This window comes from Chenopodium album, chromosome 14 (assembly GCF_948465745.1).
Source record: "Chenopodium album chromosome 14, dcCheAlbu1.1, whole genome shotgun sequence".
Lineage (NCBI taxonomy): Eukaryota > Viridiplantae > Streptophyta > Magnoliopsida > Caryophyllales > Amaranthaceae > Chenopodium > Chenopodium album.
Window position 1 is genome coordinate 1970212 of NC_137847.1, and position 19723 is coordinate 1989934.

A 19723-nucleotide genomic window follows, 5' to 3' on the forward strand; every position below is an offset into this window, starting at 1 on the left:
TTTGATTTTTTAAAAGAAAAAAAAAATTGGAGTTACTTGAATGAACAAAAAGGATTACTTGATTTTTTTTTTCTTTTTACAAGTTACTCGAATGAACAAATAGGATTACTTGTTTCTAAAATAGTTGATATTACTCATATAATGAATTGGAGTTACTTTATTGGACAAAATGGAGTTACTCTTATGAAAAAAGGGGTTACTCGTGTACATAAATAAAGATAATCCTTATAAATCAATGTGGCCACATACAAGACTTAGGCCCTGTTTAGTTCGCCTTATATTTGCTTATCTTAACTTGTCTGATCAGGTCTGATCTTATCTTATCTGATGTGGTCTGATCTGATCTGAATGTCAAATTTGACCAAACTTTGACCTTAAATATACGAATAATCTATACGGAAAAAATATATCAAGTGAGGTCTTGTTAGATTATAATAATGTGTACTTTATTAATATATGATTTTCAGAATTTCTTTCATTACGAAATTAAAGATATTTAGCGATAAAAAACCGCACATAAAGCGATGATCTGATCTGAACTTATTTTTTCTGATCTGATCTGAACTTATTTTTTCTGAAATAAGTAAAAATAAGGTGAACTAAACAAGGCCTTACTCATTTGTACGTAGTACTTTAAATATGTGTGATTATGGATCTTGATAATCTCTGTAGATGTTGTATAACTGAATATTAATAATGATATTCCTTTTTCTGCCAAAAAACATTTTAAGCTATGTGTCGGTCCATCCAATAATATTCGATAGTCTATACTAATATGATTTTTCTACTATGATATTTTCATAAATTATTTTATTGCAAAATTAAGGGTATTTACAATTTAGTGATAAGTAAACGTAAATTTGTAAATAATAATAATAATAACTTGTTGATATTTGCTACAGATCTGGGATTTCAGCAAGAAAGGAGGTTGACATAGGGTTGTCTGGAGGGAATGACGGGGCCCTCAGACCTGCTGATGTGTTACTTTATTCATGGGATCGTGGTCGTGATGTATGTATCGACTTCACTGGGTCTTCTCCTTTGTCACGGACAGGGCTATCTGACTTTTTTCCTGGACGAGTTGTGGCTGATGCGGCTCATCGGAAGCGGGTTAAGTATGAAGCTCGTTGTCAGGCGATTGGCTATGGTTTCATTCCCTTCTCCTTTTTCTTTGCTTGGGGAATTTGAGAAGGAAGATGTTGCGTTGCTGAAGCGGATTCAGAGGTTCTCGACGACGCAAGACATTGGAGCTCGTGCTGCAGCTCATATCTTTACTAGGGTAGACTTTACTATAGCTAGAGGAGTGGGGGCCCAGATTGCATCTCGGCTTCCCACTAATTTATTGTAGGTTGTATGACTTTTGTTTTTGAGATATAATAATAATAATAATAATAATAATAATAATAATAATAATAATAATAATAATAAGATATGGTCTAAGGTCTTAATTCGAGTAATTGGGTCATGATTGGTTAGGTTTGGCCTATTGAGTATACTTAAGGTTTGAGTTATGCTAAATCATTATACATAGTAATAATCTGAATTGGTTACTTTTGGGTCAAGTCAGTTTTAAACATCTTTGTTGAACTTTTTTTAAATTACACTTTAGCAAATAGTATATAATTAATTAAAATAAAATAATTAACCTGGCATAAGTTAGTACAAGGTCAAAAAGTAGATAAATCAAGAAATCATATTAAAGGCGTGTTCTAAATTTATAATCACATGACTTTTGAGCTTTCTCTTATTTGAAGTTTGAACTTATTAAACCTTATTAAAAACTTTTTTTTTTTTTTTTCCAGGATGTAATTTAAGCTTGGGTAACCATTATCAAGGCTTATTTTCATAAACTTATATTTTCTAAATTTATGAATCTTGAAATAAGTAAAAGTAAGATGAACAAAACAAAGCTTAAATAAAAGTAGATCAATTCGAATTAAAATATATATATATATATAAGCTATCTATCAAATATAAACCTAAAATAATAAGAAAAGAACATAAGCTTAAATTAATTTAAACTAAGTTAACATCAAGTGGCTTTATTTTGTAGGCATTCTTCATTAGTGCCTTTTAATTTGTTATGTAAGGGCTATTAAGGCTATGTTTAGTTCACCTTAGTGTCCATATGTACGCTTATTTATTAAGACAAAAAATACAGCGGAAATCTTATTAGATTTGTATTAATGTAGGGCCTGTTTACATTTACTTAATTTCAGTTCAGTTCAGTTTCAATCACTTCAGTTCAGTTCAATTTAGTTCAGTTCACTTCAGCTCTTAATTTCCCTCTCTCATAAAATATTCAGTTCTATTCAGTTCAGCTCCAATCAGTTCAGTTCAGTTCAATTCAGTTCAGCTCCAATTAGTTCAGTTCAATGACTAAATGTGAACAAGCCCGTAGTCCCTCCGTCCCCATTTGATTGTCACTTTTGGCATTTTGGGTGCCCTTAAATATTTGTCACATTTTCATAATTATTAAGATACATAAAAAGGACTTTTATACCTTTATTTTTTTTTTGTCCTTATAAAGTGCTCTTATTATTTTACCCTAACATTTGTCATAAAAATTGTGTCAACTTTTGATTATTTAATGTTTTACACTCTTGAATTTATCAATTTATCATTCCCATGTACTTTAATTATTTTTTTAATTGGAAATATCTCTTTTCCATACACTTTTATTACTTTATTACTCTCTCCGTCCCTTTTTTACATTCCTATTTGTAAAATTACACGGGAATTAAGGAATTTGGAATAAAACAAAGTACCATGGAAATTACAAAGACATTAATTAATGTCTTTGAGTAAAACAAAGACAGAATAATATTTAATACTGCACATGTCATCAATCCTTTGAAAAGAAAAAGGACCAATAACAATTTTTGGTGGAAAAAAAAGGACCAATCATATTCATCTAAATGATGCACATAGATTCTGAAAAAGTGAGAATTAGAAAATAAGAGTGAGAAAATAGAGAAAGCATTAATTACAAAACAGAAAAATAGGAATAATTTGGGATATTTGGTAAAAATTTACTTACTAAAAAAGAAAATTAGGAATGTAATTTTGAAATATCCAAAAAGGAAAGCAAGAATGTAAAAAAGGGACGGAGGGAGTAATTGAAAATTTTACTTTCTCATATACTTTCATTACTTCACATTCTCCACCTTAATTCCCGTGATTTTTCTTCATAAGTGACAAACAAAAGGGAACGGAGGGAATATATTTTATTATGTAATTTTCATAATGTTTAATTACAAAATTAAAGATTTATAGTGATGATAAAAATCGGACATAAATCAAAACTGCGCTCATAAAATATATTTTTTTTTTATGATTTGATATGTTTAGGCTTACTTTTTTGACTTGGTTTTAAACAAGTAATAAGATCATGAAAAAGGTGAAAGGATCAAAGTTATATTGGTTAAGGGAATAAATCATGTGCTTATAGTCTCTCAGATGGGTAGATGAAAGGCCTCATGTGCTTATAGTCTCATTCCATTGGGCCAACTTTTGATTTTTAACTAGTATTTTGGTCCGGTAATGTCCTGGGTTGTGGTCCGGGTAATGTTTCGGCTTGGGTGATAATTAATATATGTTTAAATTAATGAATGATTCAAATTTTTTTGTAATTAAAATTGTTTTTTCATATTTCATCCACTACATATTAATATTTTATATTAATAAAGAACATTGAATGTGGCATAGCTTAGTGGTAAGTAGGGATGTCAGTGGGGCGGGTCAAGTAGGAGACCCGCCCCATCCCCGCCCCAGTGGGGCGGGGATGGGTCTCGGTTTGGCGGGTGGTGGGGCGGGGATGGGGATAAAAACCATACCCGCCATGGGTGATGGGGCGGGGGTGGATTTTAAGTTGTACCCGCCCCATCCCCGCCCCACCCGCCCCACTTCATACCCGCCCCATCCCCACCTCATACCCACATCTATATATCTTTTAAAGCAAAATTACATACTTTTATACTATTTATAAAATAATTACGTGAAATACAATATTAATTATAATACTTTGTATGACACTTATATTATAACACAAAAATGTGTGTAGAATGTTTTATTTTATAATTCGTATTAATTATGTAAGATTGTTTATTTGAGATACAGAGATTAGGTGGATCTTGGATGGGGATTAGGCGGGTCTTTGGTGGGGATAAGGTAGGGATGGATATCCAAGTGGGGGGTGGGGCGGGGATGGTTTTGGAGTTGTACCCGGTGGGGCGGGGATGGGGATGAAAATTGGACACGCCGCGGGGATGGGGATGGGGATGGGGATGAAAATATTAGGTGGGGATGGGGCTGGGAAGGCCAACATCCGCCCCGCCCCATTGACGTCCCTAGTGGTAAGACGTTTGAATCTTGTTAAAATTGATTAAATTTAATTATATAATGAGATACGTTGGAATGCCTTTTAATATACGTACTAGTTTTTGCCTCGTGCCATGCATGGTTATATAATAATAAGACTTGTAAATCATAAAAGTAAAGTCAATTAAAATAAAGTTAGTTGAAATTTGAATTCATTTAATGTCTACCCTAAAAACTCTTTTGGGTTTTTTTTTTTTTTTTTTTTTTTTTTTTTTGACGGGATTAAAACTCTTTTTGTCAGATATATAACTTAATATATTTTTTTACTAGATGGAAGCCCGTGCGATGCACGGTCTCTTATACATAAATCAGAAAAGATTATTTTTTTAATATAACCCCCTATAATTTTATGCAACTTATAATGCAACCTTAGTTCACTGATATTTATGAAAATTTAATACTTTATATAATTATAAAAAAATTATTAGTATGATAGATATTAGAATAAAATATTTAATATAATGTTAAAAGATGTTTTTATTATAAATTTAATTCTAAATAACTATTCGTAGATTTTTGTTTGACACTTGAAATTACATTTAAAAGTATCTTCATTCATCAGATATTAGGATAATAAAATTTTAAATATGAAAAGATATTAATTTGTTTTTTTAAAATAATTTAAATCATAAATCCTCTTCTTACTTATAAATAGTTAAATGAAAAATATATACAAAGAGTGTTGCATTACTGAAATTAATCTAATTGAATAAAATTAAATCTTTACAATGAAAATTTCATATATATGTCCTAAATAATAGAGGTATATCGTATATGTATACACTACTACAATATATTTACCATGATAATACATAGACATCTCTTAAATTAAATAATATTAAATTATAATTAAGTTGTTTAACAAAATTTAATGCCATAAGTAGTAACACAATTAGATTAGGTAAAATAAAACAAAACGCACATCTTAGAAAATAATGAATAACAATCAATTTATTTTGTTTACCATCAATAAGTCTTGATATACTTACATTTATTTTTCCAATATTTTGTTGTTAATCAACGAATTAAATATACATTGAAGTGATTCAAACAAGATCCCACATGAATATGTATTATCGTATCTATAAACCACAAAAGCGAGTCAAAGCGTGTTGTGTGAATAGTGTAAAAGTCAAACGGTGTAAACTAAAAAAAACGGAGGAAGTATATTTTTTGAAATGATGTATACAAATCTTTAATATCATCCTGTCTTATATATGTGTGGAGTAGCAAATAAATCTCTTATAATTTTTTTATTTTTTATTTTTATCTAATCAAGATATTTTTTTTTTTTTTTTTTTTTTTTGAGGAATCAATCAAGATAAAAATTGAACATTACTGTTTTAATTTTTTATTTTTATTTTTGTAAGAATATTGGTTAATTATTAATAATTTTATTTTTCTTTTAAAATGTTTTTTTTTTGTTCATATTGCTCATTTTACTCCAACACTCCCAAATGAAGCTCCAAAGAATCCAATCAATGACCCCACTACAATTCTCCAATCAAATTCCATGTCCTGTGACATTCAATCATATAAATTCACTCATTCATTCAATCCCAATTCAAGTGAAATCAATTTATGAACCCCCAAATAATTAAAAAAAAATTAACTTATCAGCCAAACAAGTTTATACAAATCGTTTTTTTATCTGCCACATGTTTTATCTATTTTCAAATATTTTTTTAAAGTGTTTGTATATAATACTTGTATAATTAATAGGTTTTTTTTTTTAATTTAAATTCTAATATCAAAAGATCATCTTTAAAAATAAAAAAGATAATTTTTTAGTTTTAAAATAATTTAAATCTTATTAAATCATTCTTCGTCGTTTTTGCCTACGTGGCAAATTTCTCAAATCTTATTCGTCACTTTTCCTTACGTGACGAGTGAATTTTTTAATTCTAAAATAAAATACAAATCTAATTTTTAATTGGTCGAAATAATTATATTTCTTATGTGGCGTTCTGAATGCTCTCCAAAAATGCCTACTTTATATATATATATATATATATTAGATTATTATAACTTTCTATCATTATGTTATTTTTTAAGGGAAAAAAAATAAGAAAAAATAATTAGCGGGAAATTTTTTAATGTGAATGCGACAACGTGTACATTAAGGATAACTCTGGTGAATACTCTAGTATATAGTATAGAAAGGAAATAAATTTTTAATCAATTTTCTTAATAAAGTTATTTCTATAAGAAAAAGAAAAAAAAAAACCCCTAAATTTGAGTTGTGACTGTATAAAAGATAGAATTTGTTATTGCCTAAAAAAGAATAAGAAGAAGATAGAATTTGTGATAAAAGAAGAGAATTCATAGGTAGCAAAAACATAGTGTCATATTTCATACATTGCCTCTGATAACTATTCCATGGTTCTTTAATTTCCATCAAAACCCTAGTTTTGTTTCTTTTTTTCCCCTCCATGGCAAGCATTAGAGAAAACTCAAAAGTGGATTCGTTGACTACTATGCGTCCAAACGATCGATACCATATACTAATCAACGAAATACTCCATAGATTACCCGCAAAATCACTTTGCCGATTTAAGTGTGTTTGTAAACATTTGAACACTCTAATTTCAAGTCCCGAATTCATCAATTTTCACCTCAACCTTGCCTTAGACGTCAATCACGTCTTCATCTTTGCATACGACTTTAACGAGGGACATACCAAAAGAAGTCTCTACACCTTCAACTTAGACGACTCTTCTAAAATTTCGTGCAAGAAAATACCTATTCCCTTAGAAAGATATACGAATTTTGATCATCAATTCTTTTTTGCTGGCTCGTGTAATGGCTTGCATTGCACGGTAAGAATGTCGTCGATTTATTTAGATATCATTATATTTAATCCATCGACAGGAATTTATAAGCGTGTTGAGGTCACGGATTTGGCCTTCCATGGGACTAGTAGCATACTAATATCAGAAGATAGACATTTTACAAATTTTGGGTTCGGGTTTGGGTTTGATGATGTTAATGATGATTACAAAGTTGTGAAAGTTACAAGCAATCATTTTCATGATCTACGAGTAGTAGATTCGAAAGTTATGGTTTATAGTTTAAAGACAAATTCTTGGAGACGAGCTCAGAATTTTCCTAGATCATTGAATTGGGACACGGACTCTCTTATTGAGGCAGCCGTAATAGACAACCATTTACTTTATTTGAGAGAATTTTGTATATATTTTATGAAGTTGGATTGATCTATTGAGCTTTTGTGTGATAATTCTAGCTAACATGGATTCTATTTTTCATTCAGGGATTCCGTTTAACTACTTTTAAAGAGGTATTTAGATTAGCTAGTCGAAAGTGTACTAAAGGTCGTACTAATAACGCTTTGGCTAAACAACAACCAAACTCACCTCCCCCCAAGGTTTCTAAACCCCATACCTCAAAGGTTTGAGGTATGGGTTTAAAATTTAAATTTTTGACAACCTAACATATGGTATGATTTTAGTCATTCTAAACTTATAGTTTATACCTATATTTCGTGAACCAAACGCCCCCTTAAAGAGTTAAAGGGTGTTTTGTATGAGTATTAAAAATGGAGTGGAAAGGAAATAGATTAGGAGAAGCTAGAAAATGAATTATTTAACCATTACATGTTCATTTGTTTGGTTTAAACATGGAAATGATTCATTTAAACCTGACCCTCTTTAATTTTGTTTGAGAAGGGTAAGAGTAATTATTACCTCAACTTTTAGAGATCTAACAAATAGGTAGAAACCAGTACCATTAGATAATGGTAATTGTTACCCAAACCTTATAACAAAACACTTGATAACAAAAAAAGTACAACATAATGTATTTATATGACGAATTTATTAAGCTTAGAATATTCCTAAAACAATATATGTTAAAAAAAATAAGGATAACAAACTAACTGTTCCTATTCTTATTCATGACATATATAGATCACAAATTCACAATAATAAGATATAAAATATCTTAACACGCTTGGAGTAATTCGTAAGTTATATCTAACAAATAAATTTAGATAATCTAAAGCTCTAAATAATCGATCCCAATCTAAATAAAACTCTTGATTTCCTAAAAAAAAAAAAACTAAAACTCTTGGTATTTATACCAGTTTTTATCTTAAGTTGTAAAATAATCCAAACCCAAATAAGACTAATGAAGTAATTAAATCTTGAGTTTGTGACTATACAAGCAGAGGATATTGTGGATAGCAAAAACTTAAAACTTCAAAACGCATCAAAACCCTAAATTCTTCCATATTTTTATATTCTCCATCAAAGCCCTAAATTTTTATTTTCTTCTAGGTAAGCAGAAGAGAAAACTCTTCGATGATTACTACACATCGAACCAATCGATATCATATACTAATTAACGAAATACTCCACAGATTACCCGTAAAATCACTTTGCCGATTTAAGTGTGTTTCTAAACATTTGAACTCCTTAATTTCGAGTCCCGAATTCATCTATTTTCACTTGAATCACCCCCTTCATGCCTTAGACACGTTGATCACCTCTTTATTTTTTCCATTGACCTCGACATAACACGCAAATTATGTCTCTACACCTCGAATTTACACGACTGTTTGGCACGTCCATACACTAAAATGAATAAAGTACCTCTTCCCATAAGATCATATAAGGATTATTCTTTCGTCTCTTTTGTTGGCTCGTGCAATGGCTTGCATTGTTTTGTAAGGATGCCGTCGAATTGTTTAGATATCATAGTATGTAATCCATCGACAGGGATTTACAAGCATGTTGAAGTCGCGGATTTGGCCTCATCGATGACTTCAAATACTTTTGGGTTCGGGTTTGATGCTGTTAATGATGATTACAAGGTAGTAAGAGTTATACATGATAGTTTGAATCATATAAACAAAATGGATGTTTTGATTTATAGTTTAAAGACGAATTCTTGGAGACAAGCTAAGAATAGTCGTACGATTGTATCATTTCCTTATCACCAACGTAAGGAGGCTAGCGTAATAGACAACCATTTACTTCATTGGACTATAGAGACACCCCCGGGTCATTTGGAGATTGCTTGTTTCGATATATGCAATGAGGTATGGAGGGAAGATATCGTGTGGCCTTACTCTTTAGTAATTGGATCGCGTATAAAACCACAATTAGGAGTTTTAGATGGGTGTTTGTATGTGATTTTTAAGATTCCAAGTGAAAATAAATTGGATATATGGGTGATGAAAGAGTACAGAGTGAATGAATCATGGGTGAAGTTGTTTGAAATATCAAATCAATGTTTGGAACTTCCGGTAGATATCATCTATGATAGTCCTTGGCATTTAAAGCTTCTTTGTTACACCAATAAATCAAAGGACGAGATTTTGATTTGGGATGATGGCAAATCTAGTCTGATCTGGTTTGATCTAAAAAATAACAAGGTAAAAACAATAAAGATGAATCATGGATTTGAATTTCCTAAACTTATAACTGCGGTTTATTTATGCAATGGAAGCCTTGTTAACGTTCCTGGTGGTCGACCACTACAAATCAACAAGGTATGCTTCAAACCCTAATTCATTGATGATTAAATGAAAAACCATCTTTAAAATGAGAATAGAATAACCATAGGTGTACAGCATTTGGATGTATATAATGATCTCTCACGCAAGAGAGTGAGATCGGTTTGCTACGTACAATTTATTTTTACTCTTGTATATATCATTATATCCTGGTTGTTATTTAGTGGCTGGTTTCTAATATTTAAGAAGTAATCTTGTGCGATTTTTTTTTTTTTTTTTAAATCATCATAGGATATGTTTTAGTACAATGCAATAATTTTTAGTAAGTGATTCATTAAATCTACATAAACAGAGTAGATCCAATAATTTAGTACATTATCCCTATTTGATATTTATAGGGTTTTTTTTTTTTTTTTTTTATTATTATTAAATTGGAATTTATGATTTGCAATTATACATTTATTTTCATGTAACAGATGTTTGTTAGCTTCTTGCTATAATAATTAATAAGATTTTTTTCTTCATATTTTATGAAGTTGGATTGATCTGTTGAACTTCATATGCAAATATTTAGCTAACACGGATTATATATTTTTTTCATTCAGGGATTCAGTTTTTCTTTGAAAGAGGCATTTAGAATAGCTAGTCGAAGGTTCACTAAGGGTTGGTTGCCCCAATGCTTTAGCCAAACAATAACAAAGGGAAACTAATCTTAATGGACGACAAGGGAAAGATTGATATTGATGAGCAAATGTGTGCTAATTCTTTATCAAAACAAGCAATAAATTTTTTTATTTTTGATTATGATTATGATAATTATTTTTTTAATTATATGTAGCTTAAACAAAAACCATTAGAAAGATAAGCATCTTATTATTATGAAAAACATGCATACATTAGTATCCTCATTGTAACCTGAAGATTCTGGCCTTTAGTTTTGCAAATTATGGAGTATTTAATTGGTCATCTTTATTTTTGCTTCATTAATGTATAGTAATGCAACTTTGTTACGATTATTGCTATGTGTCTCGAGTTTTGTTACTATAGAATATTCTCATGCTAGGTTTAGGATATATTTTGTATAAGATTATCTTTGATATCTGTACATATCTTATAGTTACTTAATTTCCTTAAAAAAAAAAAACCCTAAAACTCTTGATAGTTATACCAGATTTTATCTTAATAAGTTGTAAAATAATCCAAATCCAAACCCAAATAAGATTAATGAAGTAATTAAATCTTGAGTTTTTGACTATACAAGCAGATAATATTCTCCATCAAAACCCTAATTTATCTTTTCTTCTAGGTAAGCAGAAGAGAAAACTAAATTTTTTTCGATGAATACTACACATCGAACCAATAGATATCATATACTAATCTCCGAAATACTCCACAGATTACCCATAAAATCACTTTGCCGATTTAAGTGTGTTTGTAAACATTTGAACACCTTAATTTCAAGTCCCGAATTCATCAACTTTCACCTAATTGTGTCGTCTCTACACCTTGAGCTTATACGACTGTTTTACACGTACATTCAATAAAAACTGAAGAAAGTACATCTTCCTATAAGAAAAAATCGGGAAAATATATTCATTTTTGTTGGCTTGTGCAATGGCTTGCATTGTATTGTAAGGATGCCGTCAAATTGTTTAGGTATCGTAGTATTTAATCCATCTACAAGGATTTACAAGCATGTTGAATCCACATATTTGGCCTTCCATGGACCGAGTTCAACAAATTTTGGGTTCGGGTTTGATGCTGTTAATGATGATTACAAGGTTGTAATGGTTAGACGCGATGTGTATTTAAATCATATAACAATGAATGTTATGATTTATAGTTTAAAGACAAATTCTTGGAGACTAGCTCAAAGTAGTTGTACGAGTGCATCATTGAAGGGGTACCGTCCTAATGAGGCTAGCGTAATAGGCAACCATTTACTTCACTGGATTATAAGGACACCCCCGGGTCAATTGGAGATTGCTTGTTTCGATATTTGTAATGAGGTATGGAGGGAAGATATCGTGTGGCCTTACTCTTTAGTAATTGGATCGCGTTTAAATCCACAATTAGGAGTTTTAGACGGGTGTTTGTACGTGATTTTTAAGATTCCAAGTGAAAATAAATTCGATATATGGGTGATGAAAGAGTACAGAGTGAATAAATCATGGGTGAAGTTGTTGGAAATATCAAATCAATGTTTGATTAGGGATACCATCTACAATAATCCTTGGCGTTTGAGGCTTCTTGGTTACATCAATAAATCAAAGGACGAGATATTGATTTGGGATGATGAATTATCTAATCTTATCTGGTTTGATTTAAAAAATAAAAAAGTGAAAAGTGAAAAGTGAAAAGTGAAAGGGTGATAAATGGGGTTCCTAGAGATATCACCGCGGTTAATTTATTTAATGGAAGCCTTGTTAACATTCCTGGTGGTCGACCACTACAAATCAACAAGGTACGTGTTAGTTTAGATGAACTACTACAAGAGGGGGGGTGAATGGTAGTAGGTTCCAATCGCGGAACTTATGCGGAAATAAACAATTAAAACGTAAAGGAACTTAAAGCACACAGTAAGTTTTATGAGGAAACCATCCAGTGCCTAACTGGAAGTAAAACCTCGGCCCATTGGGACTTATAAACAAATTCCACTATAATAGGCAACTCTCCTAGTACAACCTATTACACAGACCTTTGCTTCGCAAGTTCCTCTTAAGACACTTGCTAATTGATAAGAACCTATCCTATCAGACCTAAGACAAACTCAGGCACCTTTTTCGACCTAAGACACACTCAGGTTCCTTTCTTGACCTAAGACACACTCAGGTTCCTTTTTCCCACTTGCAACCCAAGATAGACTCGGGGTGACTGACTACCACTCGAATTTTAGAGAATTCAAACTCATCACTTGTGTGAATTTAAGAGAATTCACAATCTCACCCCAAAATACAAAACACTCAAAACCCTTTTTCCCATTACAAGATCTCATTGAATATCCCTAAATACATATCTATGAATAAAGAGATAAAACTAATATGTTGAACACTCGAGACCTGTCTGGAACTCACTGGACATACTGTAACCAAAACCTGGTAGGAACTTTGACCAGGAGAACTGACTTAGCTTCGTGGTGAAGGCTAAAACCATTAAGCACGACCACTACACTTCGTCAGCCTCAACTTTGAATGAATACATATGAGCATATTTATAGTACACTCGAATTATTCATTTCATCTTGAAAAAGATAGATTTTCTGAAAAGATAAGTTTAAAAGATATTTTCTAAAAACAAGTTTTCCGAAAATATATCTTTTTGTTAAGAATAAAATCTGTCAATAATAATAAGATAAACTTAACATAAAATCAGATTTAATTCCAATCTTATCTTTTAGTTTAAAAATACTTTTTAAACAAAATTTATCTTTTTCCAAAAGGGATTTATTAGAAGATAAATATCTTTATTCAGTAAAACCAAATCCCTAAAAGATATGCACATATAAGGTAAATATATATATCATTAAAACCGACTTTTAACAACGTGCACACTTAAGTTCCTATTAGGTTCCTGAACTCTGACAGTCTCCGAGTTCCTGACAAGTCAGTTACTCTAATTTCATTGACTGTTTGGAGTTCACCTAGGTTCTATATAGACTTGTTCCAGACCGACTTTTATGTCCAACATACTTACATGAATCCTAGAGCAATATACTTCTATTTCTCTGTCTTCATGTTGCTTCTCTGAAACTCTTGTTCTAGAATCCTGTAGTCTTGATATATTCTGGATCTTAGGGTTTGCCCCAGCATTACACCAGAACCAAGTCGTTACACCCGTTTGAAGTTCCTGTTGAGAAACTTCGGGAAGTTCCATTTCTGGAACTCTTCTTCTAACTTTACTTGTATCCTCATGGATCTTCTAAAGTTCCTCTGTTTCAGTTCCTACTTCAGCCCTCAACGCTTACTGAACCTGCAAACATCACAACACTAGAAAATCCTTATTAAATGGAAGTTTGCTCAATTCTTAACATCATCATCAAAACCTCATAAGGGTCAACAAGTTGCCCCTTTTTAATGATGACAAACTGAGCAAACTTCTGAGGATAACAAAGCAACTCAGAAGGTTAGTTTTTTCATTTACAAAAACAGTAAAGAAAACTAAACTAAATTAAAAGACTTCTACACATACATGACATATATATGTATAGGATACTTACCTCGTGAAGCTAACATATGTAAACACCTATTTACATAGTTACCTTCATGGTTCCTTAGCCATCATCATGCTTAACAACCGTAACACTTATCATTGTTCTTGTTCCTCTATTGCTTATCCTATATTGCTCAAGTTCCTTGTATATATACTTGTCATTGCTCAGGTTCCTTGTATCCTGTTCCAAACATAACTTGCTCTTTCTATGCACAACTTAACATACACGTTAGATAGATAATCATCATTAGTTTATAATCATCAAAACCTAATTGCTCAACAATTTCCCCCTTTTTGATGATGACAAACTAATGATGCTTATCACATATTAAAGGATAACCATTGTACATTTATTCCCCCTTAGTTTTTCAAGGAAATAACATTTGAACAAGTTAAGAACATACACAAGAACTTAATAGTTAGGAACTTAGCAATACACATCATTTATCAATATATAAATACTTTCAACAATCATGATGTAAGAACTTTAGACTTAATTACTGCATACCATAAGCATCATACATATTCTTCCCCCTTTTGTCATTATCAAAAAGGGTAAAGTTCCACACGTTTGTTTTTTTTTCGTAAATTATACACACGTAAAGTTATATGTCACACCTACCACCATATAATAAGTAAATATATAATGGTTAAACACTTGATGTTCCTAAAAGTCTCAAGGTACTCACTTTTCAAACAAGGATACCATTTCCACACTAATTTCCAACTCACAATCCAAAGGCCCAACTTCAAAACCCTTAATTGAACTTGACAAATAAGAAGTTAAGAATCAAGTAAAGATCAGAGCTAAAAAGTTAGAAATGGATTGCATGAATAAACAAATGAAAGCGCAAGCTCAAAGGATAAATAAAGAAGCATATGGAACAAAATAAGTAGAGGGAACATGAAGTGGAATTTGTGCTCTTCGTTTAGACCTTTTGAAATGACGAGGTTCATCACATTTGTTCTTCATTTCATACTCTTGAACCTCCTGCTAAACACAACACATATTCATCTTGCTAATTAATAACCAAGTTCCCTTACTTCAACCACCAACTACTTTGAGGAACATTCTGCACACTGGAACTTAAATAGATTTCAGTTTCATCATAGTCAAGTTCCTTCATCGTTTTTTATTGTTCCTTCACTAGCTCACCAAGTATACGAGTACACTACATCGTCATAGTCAATATTCTTCATCTTTAGATATCCAGGAAATTAAATATTTGATCACCCTTTTCTTTTTCTTTTTCCTTTTTTTTTGTTTTTTTTTTTTCAAAGGGTGTCATTATACAAATTTTGCATGCTTTCCCGGAACAACACATGTTAAATCAATGAAGATATTACGTAATCATACACTTGATTTCCACAACCAGACATGAACCATTTTGATTTCTTGGTTCCTACCTTATTCCCCCTAAGTCCCTCACCATTCTTCTTCCTTTTCAAGTACTTACTTATTTGTTTTTCTTCAACTTCCCCCTCAACATATAATCACCATTTTTCATGTTTCATCGAATCATAAAAAGATGATCAACAAACTTAGAGCACATGGGAATCAAGAATAAGAAGTAAAAGTGTGTGAACGGAAAGAGGAAATTGAATTGGGTGAATAAGAATCTTCGATTTTCTGAATATGGGACAATTAAAGTATATGCAACACGGACACACAACTTAGAGTTGTAGAATAATGTTGCGATCGAAGATATATGGCGTGGATGCTTGAAAGTTGGCTAAAAGATAGGTTAGTTCCCTCTGAAATTTAAACAAGTGAGTTACAAACGGTCTGGGAACTTACCTGTCTTGTTCCATCAAAGTTTCTTCCATTGTTCCTTTGGCAACTTAGGAACTTCGTGTTTGACAGCACCCATAGTTCTATTATGAGACCTCTAATACTCTTAGGCAAGTGAGTATGTCTTTTACAACACAAGAACTAAGTGTGACACATAAACAATAAGCGCATATTCTTTACTTTAAGTATAACATGCATAGGAACCCCCAGCTTGACATAACTTATGGAAAAAATACTTTATACTCATGTTATGTTTCATCAAGTCTTGTTCCATTAAGCAATAAACAAGAATATGACAAGTCAAGACAAAACCATAAGAGAATCAATTCAAAAATTCACATATTGCATTCATACCAAAAATATATCAATTCAATTCATCTAATGCCGACATGTGAAAAGGAACTTATATCTTATGTAGTCTCTTACCAATAAAAATATAACTTTAAAGCATTGGTTGAATATGATGGCTTACCTTGGAGTTCTTGAAGTGGCTGTTATGTTCCTTGATGATCTTCGAATCTAATATGAACTTCCACTTCTAACTCAAGTTCCATTGTCAGTGGTTAATGCTCACAAATATATTTTCTTATCATAAATTAGCAAAAACCACTGCACAATGGCTTGTTAGTAGTACTAGAGATATATCAATTTAAACAAGTACTACTAATAACTCAGCTCATCTTGAAAACAAAAATTGATACTTTTAAAACTCAATTTTCAAGAAGGAACTTGGATAGCATTCTATCCTAGAGTATGTTCCACATAGACGTCTACAAAAATTCATATCAGGACATCCATGTGGTACAACTCTAATCCCATATAAACAGCAAGAACAAATATTATTCAATTTGCTTCAAGTCTAGCTACACACGCAACAAGTTCCTTAAAGACACTACATACCTTTGTATTGGTTGTTTCTTTTAAGATCCAACCTGGCCTTGTTCCATCCACGTGCCTTACTCAATAAGCATTTTCCAGAACACCCTTTTTAATCTCCGACCCTTTTTAGGTGTTCTAGAATAGGTTCAGGATGTGACATGCATCCTCTTCCTTTTAAGCTTATTAAGTTCCTGCTGCACATCTAACCTGATAACAACCAATTATATGTTTACATCAACCTTAAAAACAAACTTATCTTTTATACAACTATGAGTTATGAAGTCCATCTTTTTCGGTTGATATCTTGAGCTCTTCTCTGATCCTTGGTTGTTGAGGTTTTCCCTTTGGTTACATATGCATGAAAGACACTTTAGTTCCATAGTTTGTTGAGATATTGCTGGTCGGAACAAATATTATCTCAGCTCTGGAACTTCGTTGGAACTTGCTTTCTTGTATTGAGTTCTTTGAACTTTGCTGCATCAGTTGGAACTTAACATCTCGAAGTTCCTCAACATATGTAGCTATCCCTTGCTGTTATTCTTAGTGACATATTTCTTTACTAGGAACTCATATAGTTCTTCAAGAACTTGCGAGTTCACCTTTTATCACCTGTCTGATGGGAACAAACATGTTAGTCTCAAAATATGTTCACTTATTGCACATTAAACAAGATAGGGTAAACTCTTTATGTTTTGCTGTTCTCGGCGTTTATGGATAAATCGCCTTGGCACTTCTATCATCAAACATCCCTAAGTGGAACATAGGGTGTCTTGTTAATCAAAGATCTGTTGCTTTAGTGTTGATGATGTAGCAAGAGGCATTGAAAACTATTCCAAAGAACCTGCAAAGACCATTAGTATATAACTTTGTTCTCTTCTTGTCTTTCATGATTCAAAATTGGAAACTTGTTATCAATCTGTGTTCCTGCAACAAACACTAAACATGACTGGAACTAGGTTCCGTTGTTAGATCTATAACCTCATAGATGATGAACACTTAGCCACTTACCCTGTGATAGAAAAGACTTTCAACAAACAATTCATCGTCTCTTCTATTAAGAAAAGTAACCAAGTGCACATTTGCTTTCATTACTTATAAACAAGACATCTCTTTCAATTAGTCTCTACATATCACATGGTAAACATATCCATATCACTAAGATCAAATGGATTAGTGTTGCTTACCAACTACCTGATGTTGAAAGAGAATGTAACATGTGTTTGATTCTCATGCTTCTCGATCTTAACCTGTTTGGAACTTACATATACATATACCTATTATCGAGTTCCTACTAGGTTTATCAAGCATGAAAAGATTTACATGTTCACAGTTTGAAGCATAGAAGTATCTAATCTTCAATAAAACCTAGAAATGTCAGGTTGTTGTTAGGAATCACCTTGAGATCCACAAATGATGTGTTCCCTTTTTGATTCCCTTCACATGTGACATTTCCACTCTTTATTGATGATGTCATCTTGAAGCCATGAAACAACTAGAGTTACAAGCAATTTAAAACCAGAATGTGCATTAAAAACTCGACGAGAAAAATATTCACAATGGGATAGGAACTTGACTTACTAACTTCTTGTTATGTAGAAATTTTACCTTTTGTGTTAGTATTATAAGTCAAAGTTCTTCCATTGTAGGTTTATAGTAAGAGATACCTTGATTTGGCTATCATCATCTCTTTTGGAACCTCGCTGTCGAGATATTGCGAGTTCCCTCCTATTATAAACCTTCAACTCTTCCATGTTCCTTTTGACATAAAGTTGGAACATGTCCTTCTGGTCCTTTAGACCATTGTATCTTGGGTAGAGGAACGTGTTGATTTAATCTCAAATTCTTCAACACCTTGTCAAAGTCCCTCATATTATCATTCAAAAGATATAACCTGAAAGTTCACAACCCAAGAGATTCCTTTGTGCCTTTAAAATGTCAGTAGGTTAGTCAAAAGAGATAGATAAAACCTAAAGCATAAAAGTGTTGAAACATAAAGTTCCTGTAAGAATACTCCCTTTTAGATGTCGTTCCATCAACGAAATGATGAATCTCCAACACGCAGTCAAAGATAATCATCTTTACTCATCATCCTTCATAAGAGTCTGCTACAGGAATTCATGCTTTGTTCCAAGGAACTTTGAATAATAAGAACTTAACTGGAACTTGAACCAGAATCTTTACAGGAACGTATACACTATCTCCTATAGCACCTTGATATAGAAGCTTTGTTGTTCCTGTATCCCTAATTCGTTCTATCATTTCAAGTTCACCAAGTTCCAACCAATTTAAGCACTGAGCTCCTAATGGAACAAACTTTTATGCACCAATTTGTCTCAATGGACAAACCTACAAAACAATCATTAATAACTTGCACAAAACTAGAAGAGAAGTTAGTTTGTCATGATATACATTATAAACATCAAAACAACTTCTCTTTTCATCCATTCACAAATAACCTTCATAAGAATAGGGAATTGAATTTCAATAGGAATTTGTGAAGGATTAATACATACCAAAAGCACATGACCAATATTTACAGAGAGATGTATAGGTGACTTACACACTTATCCATATTGTCGCTTCACCTACTATAACCCTCTTATAAAGGCTTTCTAGTGAGAGGAACTTGCACATAATTCCTTATATACAAACAACCAAAGATCATCGTTATTAATAAGTTGTCTCCACTCATATAGCCTGCAAAATCAGTCATCTTTTGGCTTTGGTTACCCAATATATATTGGGTACCTTCATGTTAGTAATTGACGTCAATAATCCATAATTAAAACAACTACGGTTAAACCAACTATCTTTACTAACAATAAGCATCATGTGTCTACATAATAAATATTCAGAATAACACATACACATGATAAGGTCATTCTTTGGCAAATATTCAAAATATACGTTCATTACCTTGCCCAAAGAATTAAGTTTCCATACAGCAGTAATCCAGGTTCCAAGAGACCAAATATGCATAATTCTAC